The following is a 14,170-nucleotide window of genomic DNA, read 5'->3' as shown; positions in this document are numbered from 1 at the left end:
GATGGAGCCAATAAAGACTGGGTAGGCTCACTAGGAGTCAGAGTCGACTCCACAGCACACTCAGAAAAAAATGTGGAAAGTAGGTAGACTGGATTATGATTTTACAGCTTAAGCTTTTTTAATTGGAAGAAAGAGGTAAAGAGGGAAATAGAGAAAAGAAGTCTTTTAGAAATTTAGAACCACTTTTGTTTTCTGATTCAACCTCCCGACCACATTATACAGATGAAGAATTTGAGGCTCAGGGAGGGGAATTAGCCCTGAGGGGTTGGATGGACGTGCACTCATGTTTTTATCCTAAATGCCTACCTCTTTGCACTCTGCTATCACAGCCTTCGCAAGTCTTCTCTAACAGCAGAAACTTCAGGAGAAAGCAGGCCTTTTTTGCAATAAGAGGGCTTAGAGAGATGCCTTTACTAGATTTTCCCAAAGGAAGGAAGCTTTCTGCTGCTTGATGTTAGGACTGGTCGTCCAGCTTGCTTTGTTTGGAAGTCAGGCCTAAACAAAAGAACCCGAAGGTGGGGCTCCTCCGTTGGAAGTCTGTCACCAGTACCAAGTGGGCACGCTGCAATCTGTGTGCTTCCTTTCAGCCCTTGAACCTCACGCCTTATCTGCATGCACTGGAGTAGCTGCACTTTTCTTCTTGTTCACCATGACCCCTCTAGCGACCACACCCTCCCTGCCTTTCAGACTGTTTTCCTTCTTCCTTTTGGAGTTTATCAGGGTGTCAGCCTGCTGGCGAGGTTTCAGGGATCAGTGGAGAAAGTGGAATTAGACTGGAAAAAGTCACAAATGCAAATACTATAGCTGTAAAAGTTTCTCTTCTGTTCTTTGCATTACCACTTCATTTGTGGCCATTTTTATTGAAAATTAAAATATACTTCCTTCTGGAAATGCTGTAATAATAATATCTACCTTTCAGGAACAGAAGAAATAGATTATTCAGAGGTATCTGACAGCTGGTATGCGCTGATGCAAAAAGAGGAAACCAGACTTTTTAATCTCCATTTTCTTTGTTTATCATACTAGAAAGCTTTGTTCTCTTTCCAAGTTCACAGGCTTGTGTCCCAACCTTTGAGGACAGAGGGTACATGCTCACTTGTTCCAGATTTCACAGTGAATTTTCCTACAGTGTCAGAATGAGACCAAAACAGCCACAGGAAACGTGAAAATTAGAGAAAAACACTGTGAGCAGAAAGATCTTCTGTTAAGATCTGGATATCATGCATCTAAATTAATATCACAGTGAACTAATACCAGCTAATAGCATGTTCACCATCCACCTCCCCAGTTTTCTGTGGCCCTAACAAGAGTCAATCTCTACATTTCATACTTAGAAGATAACTTGGCCTCTGCCTCTGAGAAAGAGAAAACTAGGTGCCTCAGCATTGTCTTTGGTGGCTAAGTGGTAAACATTAGAAATAATCTCATATTCTTCACCATTGTGTCCCTAGGTCCTAGCCCCAGTGGCTGCCATTAACTAGAAGCTCAATAAAGATTTGTGGAATAAATGACTAGCTATTCAAAAGCCCTCAAAACTACCTTTGCAGTTGAACTAGAACAATTCTAATACTTTAAATCTTAAACCGTTATGAATGTGATGTGTTCCTATGAGATATTGTAGGGTTTTGATTTCTAGAAGTCTCCAGAAACAAAGAGATCTTCATCTTTTGCAGATATCACCCTGGCTGAAGGTGAAAGTGTCTCTAGAGTCTATTGCAGTGTCTGTACATGGCAGTCACTTAACAATTATTAAATGTATATGAGAGAGTGGCTTCCAAGTGGATGGGGTGCCCTGTCTTCCCAACAAGTCTCTTCCATCCATGCCACTGCTCTGGAGTCTGCACCACCTCTTTGGGGCAATTGCTCCCCAATTGTGACTTCTAAAGTAGATTTGCTAGAGCTGAGAGCATTCAGTGTGCCAAGCCCTTGCCACCGTTACCCAAATGATAATCCAGCCTTTCCTACCAATTTTCTCTCCTCGAGTTCTGGTCCACTCCAACCTGACCCACCCAATATAAAATTGCTGTTTTATGACTTTGATGATTTCTCATTGTATTCTAGGTATGCAACTTGTAAAATGATGTTGCACAGTTTTTAGTCTGGGCAGTTTCTGAGTCATTTTTATGCACAAGTGACAGCATATTTAAAACTCATAGTATTATGTAAATTCTTTTTTTTCCAGGTCATACCAGCTGAGTCATGGTTTGGACAAAAAGAAGTAGTTTAGCAGAGTCAAAAGAATACAAGTTTAATCCTGGCCCTTCCCTTTCTAGCTACGTGATCTTAGGCAAGTCACTTAATCACATAAGCCTCTGTTTTCCATGTGTAAAATGGGAAGAATACCTACCCTTGCTACTGGTTCATGTTGGGGATTTGAGCATACATATTTATTTCCTATCCCTTCTAAGACTCACTTATACTTATAGTAATGGGATATAAAAGGTACATACCAAAAAGGGTTTAGAGAACAAGAGGATAAGTGATTTCAATGAATTTCTGGAAGACAGAGTATATGGAAGAGCACTGAGTAGAAGAAGCTATAGCTCAGGATATGCTTGAAGAGTCTCGCAGGAGATGAGGGTGCCTCCCTATGTGGTAGAACCTTGCAGAGGTCGGGGACTCAGAGAAGTTCCTGGATGAAGGGGAGACAGAAGACAGTGAAGGTCTGTGTATGAAATGGTCGTCCTCCACACCACTCCTCAACTCTGGTGCCAAGAACCCCAGCAACTAGGTAGTTTGACCACAGAAAAGAGCAAAACCAACCAGCCAACCAAAAAATGACCAACAGGGACTTTTTAAAAGACACTGAAGGATCTTTCTGAGAACACTTGGGCATCTAGAGTCATCACTGGTACCCCAGCACGAAGCCATCTACATTCTGGCATTTGAGGGGCCACAGCACAACAAACAGATCTCTGGCTGTTTACCCTAAATTGAAGCCCGCCGGTCAGCAAGTTCCACTCCTGTGCTTAGAGTGTCTAGTCAGTCTTTCTCCTGTCTCATTCTTAAGAATAGCCAGACAACTGAGAATGCCCAAATATTTGAGAAAAGCCTACAGTATGAAGAAGAAAGCTAAACAGAGAAAAACTGACCCCAGAGGAAACGTAGAATTCAGGGAATATAAGAAGGGTCAAATAAAAACCCTACAAAACTAATTCTTTATTACTAAAGAGATGTGAAATGACATTACATCTATTAAGCATGAACATGATGCTATAAAAAGCAAGAATCATAAAATGGGGAGGAACTTTTGCAAATGAAATATTCCATAGAAGATTGTAAGATAAAGTAGAGAAAATCTCCCAAAACCTTGAGCAAAAATGTGTAAAATATGAGAGTATAAACATGCACACACACACAAGATCAATCCAGAGGGGTTCAATAAGAGACCAATAAGAATTCTAGAAAGAGCAGAGAAGACTAAGGAGAGAAAGATACCAAAGAAACAATACAATGAAAATTTACAGAACTAAAGATGGGAGCTTTCAATTAAAAAGGGCCTTCTGGATTTTGATTAGGGGGAAGGGAAAAAACCACGCATCATTTGAAGCTTTCGAACAAGTTATACAGAGAAGAACCTAAGAGCTTTCCTGGGGTGAGGGAACACCAACTCCTACAAGAAACAAGAATCATACCGGCGTTAGATTTCTTATAGCTACACTAGAAGTAGTGGTATAACAGCTTCAAAATTCAGGGGAAAAATGATTTTTGACCTGGGAAACCTACACCCAGTCAAATGACTTGTGAGGGCAAAATAAAGACATTGTTAAAGACTCAGAAAGCTTACTTGCCATACACCTTTTCGTAAGAACTTATTTGAGCATGTGTTCCATCAGTAAAACAACAAAGTAACATGAGGAAGATGTGGGATTCAGGAAATACCAGATGTGACCAAGAATGTCAGCTGTGTGGGTGACTTAGCCACCAGTTCATATTGCAGCAAGAATAGGGCTTCAGGAAAGAAAAGAATTTCATATAACATAGAGTTGGAGGAACTTGAAGCTACACTATAAGCGAAGAATGCATGAAAAGAAGAAAAGCAACTAGAAATTTTTTTAAAAAAGACTCTATAAGAAAGTCCAAATCCAACTGTGAATCAAGTTAGAATAGGACGTCAATGGGCTTCAAAAAGAAAGAGAAAAAAGAATGCAATAGATAGAACAGACAAGGTGACACAGCTGTCCTCATTCAATAAGAAAAGAAAACGGTAAGCATCAAAAATCAAACTAACCAAGATTTTGAGCAACTGAGCAGCACAGGTTGTGACACTGATTACAGAAAAACACAATTCTTGCTCTCCGTGAAGGAAAGTTTTCATAAACATCCTGGTGTTAGTGCTCTTTATTGGTCACTGTCTGTTAGATCTAACAGACTCTAACCTGCGGACCAATTATGGAAGACTTAATTATGGTTGCAGAAGGGAATGGAAATGTTCTCAGTCATGGAAATCTAAGAGTTCAGCTTTATGAAAAGTTTGGAGGTAGAAGTAGAGGAGGGGAGTCTAGGAGAGGTAGGAGCTCAAATCTCCTCCTCACAAAATGGAGAGCCAAGAGATGCTGTCTGTGTTTGAGAGAACTAAAAACAAAAGTTTAAGGAAATGAGAGTTTCAAAAGTGAACAATAGAACTAAAAATAGTGATGTAACTATTGTGTGTGTGGGTGTGATACTAAGTAAGCTCAATCTTGACCTGGCATTGCAGGAGTCAATAAATGAATAGCATCTCAATGGTCTATCTATACACCATTGGAGAGCATCGGCAGGACAACGGAAAGCCAGGAAGGTAAAAGTGGTTTGCACTTGCAAAGTGGGTCTGAGGCTGGGAAGCAAAAAGCAAGGAACAATTGCTTTTTGCTGTAAGTCTTCCTGTCCTATTTGCCTTTCTTTTCTTTTTTAACTTTGACAAAGCAAAAACCAAACGTAACAATCCTGCCTTACAGCGTTAGGGTGAGGGTCAGGGGTAACCTATTACTAATGCCTAGGAATCTAATTGGTGAGCCATCGTGTGGCTATTAGTAGAATTTGCTCCTGGTGGTGTTACTGGACCTCCAACCTGCCCCACCCATGTTTCTTCCTTCCTTGGGGATCTTGCATGGCTCATAGCCCCAGCTGCCCTGTCATGTCTTCTGTCTCCCGGCATTCCAACCGTGAGCTGTCTCTCACTGCCCACCTCTTCTCCGGATGCCACCTCTGCTGCCAGTGTGGGTGCCCTGAGCATGCAGTTATTGCTGTTGTCAGTTTCTCCCTCAGCTGCTGCCGAAACACACCAAGCTGCATCTTCTTATTATTCATTGATTGATGTAAATTTATTTCCTAAGTTCAAATGCATGAACTTGAAAGCTTACTATTTAGCTCATAATCATATAATCGCTCAATTAAAAATATGGCTCATAATATACAAAATCTTGTGTCAGCTTTTGCTGTTTCTGAGCTTTATACCAGAACTGCTTTATAATTTTTCTTTAAAAGTAAAGCAGTATGTGCTTGTTATAGAACATTTGGAAAATAGACATAATTGCTGTATTCCTCTTCATCAGCTTGGGGTACAGAAAGAAATCCCATTTCGTTAAAATTAGACAGTACCCAAATCACTTCTAAAGAGAAGGTCTCTTTCCTCTTTGAGTCCTTTGGCCTGAAATAGCTCCCAACCACCCAGGGATGCTTACACCTCCTCTTCCTGAGGTGTCACTCTGGCCAGAAATCTGGAAGTCATCCTAAACTCCTCTTTCCTCTTCATCCTTCAGATCTACTGAATAATAAGTCCTTGGAGAAATTAAGTAACTCACCTGGGTCACGTAGCATCTGGTGGGTGGGCCTTAGGAGCAAAAATCTAGTACTTAGGAAACTTGTGCTAAATTACCCTGTTCTTAAGTAGGGTTATGCTTATTGGGGCTGCGTGGGTGGGGTCCCCAAGGAGGATGTGGATAGAATCAAGCCTTCCCAGTTCCCTTCCCCTCCCCAAGAACCTTCTCTTGGCATCATGGCTGTCACATAGCTACTAAATGGCAAAGGCAGGATTGACTTCCTCAGTGAGTTTTTATGTCAAACTATCTTTTTTCTTATTTTGTTTTCTCAAAATTTTATTAGTAAAATTTTCAAATAATCAGAAAAGTCAAAACAATAGTACAATCACACTTGTATATCAACCACCATATTCAACAACTGTTAACATTTGCTATATTTGTTTTGTTTATTTATTAGGTTAAACCATATGAAATTGTAATAGAAAATGGTTGAATAGGAAAAATTTCCTGTAGTTCAATCTAATGTCTGAGTGAGTGGGTGTGTTGCTGAACAACTTGAATATATGTTGCAGATATACATAACTCTTCAAAATGTATTTTCTAAGAATAAGGACATTCAGCTGCAAAACCCATATTATCACCTAAGAAAACAATTCCTTAAAATAATCTAATATCCGGTCCACATTCGAATTTCCCCAGTTGTCCCCAAAGTGTCTTTTTTCTGCTTCAGAATCCAATCAAGATTCATGCATTGTATTTGGTTATGTCTTCTTTTATACTAGATTCTCCCTCCACGTATCCTTTTTTAGAAAACGACATTGATTTTTCAAATTGACTGGACCAGTTGTCTTTGTCAAATGTAGATTTGTCTGATTGCTTCCTGGTGGTGGTAACTTGTCCCTCTCTTCCTGGTAAGTCTTGTAACCGGGACGTTATGTTTAAAGATTTGATTCAATTCCGTGTGAAGACTCATAGGGAGCCTGTGTGCTCTGTGTTGCAGCCCATCAGGAGGCACAGGTGTCCCATCATTAGTGATGCTAAGTTTGAACACTTGATTAAGGTGGCAATGGCCAGACCTCTCCACTTTGTGTATGTATGGAGAGACAGTTCTCCACAGGTCTCTCGTTTTTCTGGACAACTTGTGAGCAAGGCACTGAATGCCCTTTTTTCCCGCTGGACTATGTTTTCGAGGAAGTTTGGATAGCAAACAGCCTTGGAAGGTAGACATAGTGTCAGTCTCTGCAGCCAAGGGCAGGCATGCTTACTGTCCAGTATAAAAGATTAGGGTTCCCTAAGTTCAGGGTTCTTTCATTGTTATACAACCCATGGTGTGCAGGTGTCACCTGGCCCTCTTTGCTTTGCCCTGTGGGTTTTGAGGAACCAACACAAAAATGCTGATACACAGTGAGGAATAAGTTCTCATGAAGCCAGAAGTCCTGTGTCTTTTGAAGATATCCAAGAGACTGGCTGGCTACCTGGTCAGTTTGCAGATAGGGCTTTCTCAGACCCTTCACAGTTCTTGATAATGTTTCCCTTTGTAATTAGTAAGTAATCTATGGGTGATACATTGGCACTGTGTGAATATCTTGTTTCTCTACAACACTTTACCTAATGGTTTTAGATTCCATATATAATCTTTGCCTGAATCAACAAGTTTATTGGAGGTAGCAAAATGGTGATTTTCTCTTTCTATTATTCTTTCCACATGTATTAACTGCATTCTTCCGTAGAGCTTCCCCTCATCCACTGGCGATGAACTACAGTTCCTTACGAAAAGGTAGGATGAATGCTTAATTCTTCCCCTTTAATTATCAAATATTAGAGTAGGGTGTTGGTGTAATAATTTCTGTCTCCATGAACTCATCGAGTTTTAAAAATTTAACATTTTACAATCAGTTATTCCTTTTGATGTCCGGATTGTTTGGATCTGTCCAGTGGGAGCCTCTTCACCCTGGCTCTTGTGTCCTTTTGGCACATCCCCATTAGTCTTTCAGAGCTTTCCTGCTTTTTGGTGCATTAAGATGTCCTGGGCTCATCTTGTATTTCTCTGCCCAGGGCTGAAATCAGGCATTTGTCTAAGGAGTTCTGGTCCTTTTGGTGGGAAATGGCATGAGAAACCAAGACTAAGGATGCCATTGCTTCTGGTCCTTTCAAAGGACAGCACTAAGAAATATATTTTTAAAAATCGGGAGCTCATACTGCTGTTTTGATTCAGATTTTTAAAAATTGTGGTAAAATATCTATAACAAAATTTACCATCTTAATCATTTTCGACTGTACAGTTCAGTAATGTAAAATGTATTCACATTGTTGTACAAACAATCTGCAGAACTTTTTCATCTTGCAAAATTGAAACTCTTAAACCCATTAAACAACAACTCCTCGTTGTACCCTTGCCCCAGCCCCTGGCAACTACCATTCTACTTTATGTCTCTAACGAATTTCCCTACTCTAGGTATCTCATATAAGTGTAATCATACATTATTTGTCTTTTTGTTACTGGCTTATTTCACTTAACATAATGTCTTCAAGGTTCATCCATGTTGTAGCAAGTGTCAGAATTTCCTTCTTTTTTAAGGCAGAATAATATTCCAATGTACGTATATACCACGTTTTGTTTATCCATTTATCAGCTGATGGATATCTGGATTGCTTCCACCTCTTGGCCATTGTGAATGATGCTGCTATGAACATGGGTGTACAAATATCTCTTTAAGGCCTTGATTTTAATCCTTTTGAGTATATACTCAGAAATGACAACACTGGATCATATGGTAATCCTATGTTCAATTTTTTGAGGAGCTGCCACACTGTTTTCCACAGCAGTTGCACCATTTTACATTCCCATCAACAGTGTGCACAGGGTTCTGATTTCTTCGCATCCTCACCAACACTTGCTATTTTTGTGTTTTTTTAAAAAATAGTAGCCATCCTAATGGGTGTGAAGTCATATCTCAATGTGGTTTTGATTTGTATACTCCTAATGATTAGTGATGTTGAACATCTTTTCCCATGCTTGTTGGCCATTTGTATATTTTCTTTGGAGAAATGTCTGTTCAAGTCCTTTGCCCATTTCTTTTTTTTTTTTTAAGATTTTATTTTTTCCTTTTTCTCCCCAAAGCCCCCCGGTACATAGTTGTGTATTCTTTGTTGTGGGTTCTTCTAGTTGTGGCATGTGGGACGCCGCCTCAGCGTGGTCTGATGAGCAGTGCCATGTCCGCGCCCAGGATTTGAACCAACGAAACACTGGGCCGCCTGCAGCGGAGCGCGTGAACCCAACCACTCGGCCACGGGGCCAGCCCCTCCTTTGCCCATTTTTTGATCAGATTATCTGTTTTTTGAAAATTATTATTGAGTTGTAGGAGTTCTTTATATATCAGGATATTAATCCTATATCAGAGATGTGATTTGCAAATATTTTTTTCCATTCTCTAAGTTGCTTTTTCACCTGTTGATTGTGTCCTTTGATGCACAGGTCAGTTCAGATATTAACATTACATTTTTTCTTAACTTCTATAATTTCATATTTGTACACTGTTTTTCTTACACTAAACATCTTGGTTCTAATAATTTCAAAGTATTTATTTGCTTTATTCTACAATATACACAAAGTACTCTCAAAAATGCTATGATTACAACTCAAAATAGAAGTACAGCGTGCAGTTTAAGATGTCTTCAAAATTATTTTTGTCCTTAGAATATGTAGGAGTAAGATATATAATCAGAGCATTGTGTTAAAAAATTCATTCAAAATTCTTGTCTCTGTGTGGTTATCTTACCCATTTGATACATAGTTTGATTAATTTGTTTCAGTCTGTTTTTAATTTTAGGGTTTGCTTTTTTAAAAATATGTAAAACATTTGCAAGGATCACAAACAAAAACTCTGTAAAAGGATGTACTCAGAGAAGTCTCACTTATATGCCTATCCCTTCTAATCGTTCCCCACACCTCTACCCGAGAGGTTTTTGGTTTTTCCTTCTAGTGTTTCTTCGTGCAAAAACTAGGTATAGTTTTTGCTATATCTATATATACATTTAGTCTATAACTATACATTTAAATTCCTATTTCCCTCATTCCTTATACAAAATGTAAAAGTTTTCGTATCTCGAAGCACTTCACTTTAACTATATGAGTCTTAAACTCTCTACTTTTAAAAATCTGCAAGTCAGGCTCATAATAACCAACTACATATTAACTAAAGAAGTTGCTGATTCAAAATGAGAAATGATGGATACATATTTTAAAATAAAGTAGCAGTGAAGGATACTCATTGTATTATCGTGAGATTTTATTAATATCTTGCCTTCGTCATTCCTGTTCTCCCTTCCTGCTGACCGTAAATATACAGCCGCCTGGGAGAATTTGCAAGCCTATATTCCCACGGCACTTTGCTCATAAACGAGTTTCACATTCATCTCATTGTTTTATAGTTATTTATATGCTTTTGTTCCCAATAGTGTGTGAGAGCTGAGAGCAGCGACTGTATATTCTATTCCTCTTTGTATCTCAAGTGGCATGTTGTAGGGGAAAGTTCATCATCTCTGGAATCTTGGCTCTACCACCTCCCAGCTTCATGAGCTTGTGCATGGTACTTCACCACGGTGGACTTCGGATTTCTCATCCATAAAGTCAGAATAAGCTCTTCTTGCTAGACTGTTGGCAAGATTATGTGAGATGATGTGAGTGAAGGGTGCAGTGTATGGCCCAACCATCCTCCCAGCTCTCAGTGCCACTTGGCCACCATTTTGCTTGTCCCTAGATTCAACTTTCATTTCTATTTCTGACATCAACTCTTTCGAGAAATTTTACTTATTTCTTTACTATTAGTGTCCCAACCAGTTGAAGCCCCACATGACATCACTGTTCTCTTTCTATTGAAAATAGACATCCTTGCTTCCTAATTCATAGCAAAAATGGAGTTAATGGAGTGAGGGAGTTGGGAAGACCCCATTTCACAATTACAGGGAGCAACGGACGTCCCTGGAGTTGTGCAGCTTCGCAGCCCCGATACCCAGCCTCCACCCTGTGAAATTATCAGTTTCCAAACCTTCATCTACTCTTTCCCCATCCATTCTACCTGCACTTAGGATCCCATACCTTCTCTTTAGCATCAGGTTTCATGGAGAAGTTATTTACTCCATTCCTTTCTCTTTCGTTAGCTCTTTTCTTCTTTTTCTTCTCATTCACTCTTCAAGTCGCTGCAGTCTTACTTTTACTTTCACTAGATTGAAACTGATACAAGTAAAAATCACTCTAATTTCAAGGCCTTTGCACTTGCTCACCAAAACCTTTGAATCACTCTATGTTACATTGCATCCACATCTCTCTCAACCCCAACTCCACACCTCCTTCCTGTTTATTTTTCTCCATACTGCTTATCCAACATATTAAAATTTCACATATTTATTTGTTTGTTGTCTGTGTCTCCCACTAGAGGGCAGGGTTTTTATTTTCTGTTTTGTTCATTGATTTATCCCTGGTGCCTTGAGCAGCATATTCACTTAATAGGTGCTTAATGCATATTCACTGACTTGAACAAATAAATGACTTTCTGGTTTCCAAATTCAATGTCTCCCTTTCAGATTGTGTCCTACTTGGCCTCTGGTGACAGTTGACACTCACTTCTCTGTGCTTCCATGACCACACTCTCTCCTGGATTTCCTCCTGTTTTCAGACCACTTATTATTATTTCCCTTTGTCAGCTTCACCTCTTCTTCTTACTCTCAAGTATTGGCCATCCTGGTATTGTCCTCGTTACTTTTCTCTTTTCGCTCTCCACATCTTTCCAGGCAACCCTATCCACACTCAGAGCTTCAACTACCACCCACAAGATGAAAATTCTCCAATATGTATTCCCAGCTCTTGACCCTGCTCCTTCCATCTTCAAAATGGTCCTCCCAACCTGGAACCCAACACATCCTCTTTTCTCCCCAAACTACCCTATATTCTGAAAGCACCATCACACAACTGACCCCTCAAGTCAGAAGCTTAGGAGTCACTTTGAAATTCTCCTGTCTCTCACTAGCTCCCTGCATCTAGCAGGTCATCAAAGCTGTGTCAGTGTTATCCCTGCTTGCTCTAGCCCTATTGCTGCCTTATCGTTTCATGCTTGTATTGTTTCATTAATTTTCTAAAATTGCTCTGCCTCTATCTTGCCCTCCTCTAATTGATCCCACACATGGCAGCCAGAGCACCCTTTTTAAAATGCAAATCTGACCATGACATTCCTCTTAGGGAGTCCTCTTTAGTGACTTCCAAATGTCTGCAGAAATCATCCAAACTTCTCGGCATGAGATGGAAGGCCCTTCAAGATCTGGCACATTTCCTACATTGACACAAATATCCTGCAAACTGTGTACGGTTCCTTACAGAAGCCACACCCTTTCTCATTTCCCAAACTTTGCACATGCTGTTTCCAATGCACAGATACCCTTCCATTCTTTGTCCATCTGGGGACTCCTCAGGTCCTCCCTGATATCCTCAAGCAGAGATAAGGAGCTTCCTCTGTGTCCCCTCCCCCCGTTAAGTACCTCCCTTCCAGCACTGATTATGTTGCAGTGTTTTTCACGTGTTTGTCTTCCTCAAGAAAATCATCTTTGCTACCTGAGGGCTCAGGGCAGTGGCTGGCACAACTTTTCACTCAATCAAATGTATCAAATTGAAAAAAAAAACCCTACTCTTCATCATCATCATTATCATCTCACATCTAACATGAAATTCTTAAGTTAATATGTTGCTAAAACACTCTCTGGGTTTTGGGCAATTGGCGATTGTTGCTCAGTGCAGAAAGGAGGAGGCCATCCTTGCGCAGTGCACAGTGTCCTGTCTGTCAGGAGCCCGAGGTCCTGTCTCTCGGCCTCTGTGAGGATTTGCAGGGTGTTTACCCCATCAGGCTTCAGTCTCCTCAAGTATCAAATGAGGAGAGAACAACCTGATTTCTGAGAGCAAACAAAAAATGTAAGTGGGACTAAAGTAACAGCCGTGATTCTCCTCTGACAACCAATTTACGAGCTTTACCATTCTAAAATCAGCCCTGTATTTCGTCTGGTTTTGTAGTGCAATTACAATTCTGTTTATCCATTTTATGTCTACCAGAGTCACAGGTGGTCATTTTAGATCACAGATCCCAGAGGGACAAAAAGCCCTACCACCCTCAGCATGTGGTTGAGCAGAGTATCTGGTGCTTCATAGATCCTGGCTCGGGTGACTTGAACAGAGTTCAGAACAACTTTAGAGCAAGCTCAGAAATGGCAAGATTAGAAGCAGATTTGCCGTGATTTTACTTATAAGTAACAAGGAAAAAAACGCTTTACTCCTGATAAATGGAAGGCACCAGCTTGTCTATAGGAATAAGAAAGGAAACTGATGACATGATTTGCTAAATCCAAATCCTTTTAGTAAAATGGGGGCTGGAAAATGGAAAAGCCTGCCTAGATGTCACCGTAATGTTTGGTTATGCTCAGACTAGGTGCTCTCTAAATACCCGTTGAATGAGTGTTGAATGATTCCAGTTACTCCCCTGGGTATGGCTTTAATGAGCTCCTAGGAGAAGCTAGCCATACCCCTTAACAGTGCCTGACAGCTGTAAGATATGCATGATGTTAGCATCATCAGTAGATGACGGAGGAGGAGAAAGGACACCCTGAATAAATATCTAGGAATTTAGTAAGAGAAGTTTAGCAAAGAACTGCATAAAACTGCAAATAAGACTAAATACCAGTTAATGTAAACCTCGTTCAGTTAAATATACCAATTAAAAAGCAAAAACAAAAGCTGATGTCTGGTGGTTTGAGGATTGACTTTGGCCTACAGATGAGTTTTGGACAAAATGTTTTAATTAGAATCCTTTTTCTGATGGGGCCCATGCAATCCAGTTTTCCACAGCTGCTAACACTCCCTCTTCTACTGTTTCGCTCATTCACGTAATGTATGAGCCTCCTGAAGGCAGGAACCCCTGGCTTACAGGGAGCAGAAACCAAAGAGAAACCTTTGGGTACCAACTGGCCTAATATTAGAATCTAGTCTTCAAAATTGGCTTAACCAAGCTTTCAGAACTGATGGACATTGTTTCCTTATCTAATTTCTCTTAAGAGCTTTGTTGACTGCTACAACTTTTGAAAAACTTAATAAAGAAGGGCTCACTATGAGTAACATCCCAGAGAATCTTACAGATATGCATTTTTTCCAGTAATCAAGAACTGCTTATTGTGTGAGTCCTAGGTAGCAGCTTAGGTGATGGGAGTATGACGTCTCAGTGAATTTGCATGACTGTGGGAGTCGCAGAAAGTAAGGACTCGCTCAAGGTTATACAGTTGTCACCGTGTCTGAGGAAGAATCTTCTGATTCCAACGCCATGTCCTTTCCACTGGTCCCTGAGGCAACATGATTTCTTATCATATTGGGCACTGAAAAGGATAGGAATTTCGTA

The sequence above is a fragment of the Equus caballus genome, chromosome 17 (assembly GCF_041296265.1).
Source record: "Equus caballus isolate H_3958 breed thoroughbred chromosome 17, TB-T2T, whole genome shotgun sequence".
Classification (NCBI taxonomy): Eukaryota; Metazoa; Chordata; class Mammalia; order Perissodactyla; family Equidae; genus Equus; species Equus caballus.
Note: the sequence above shows the minus strand (reverse complement) of the source record.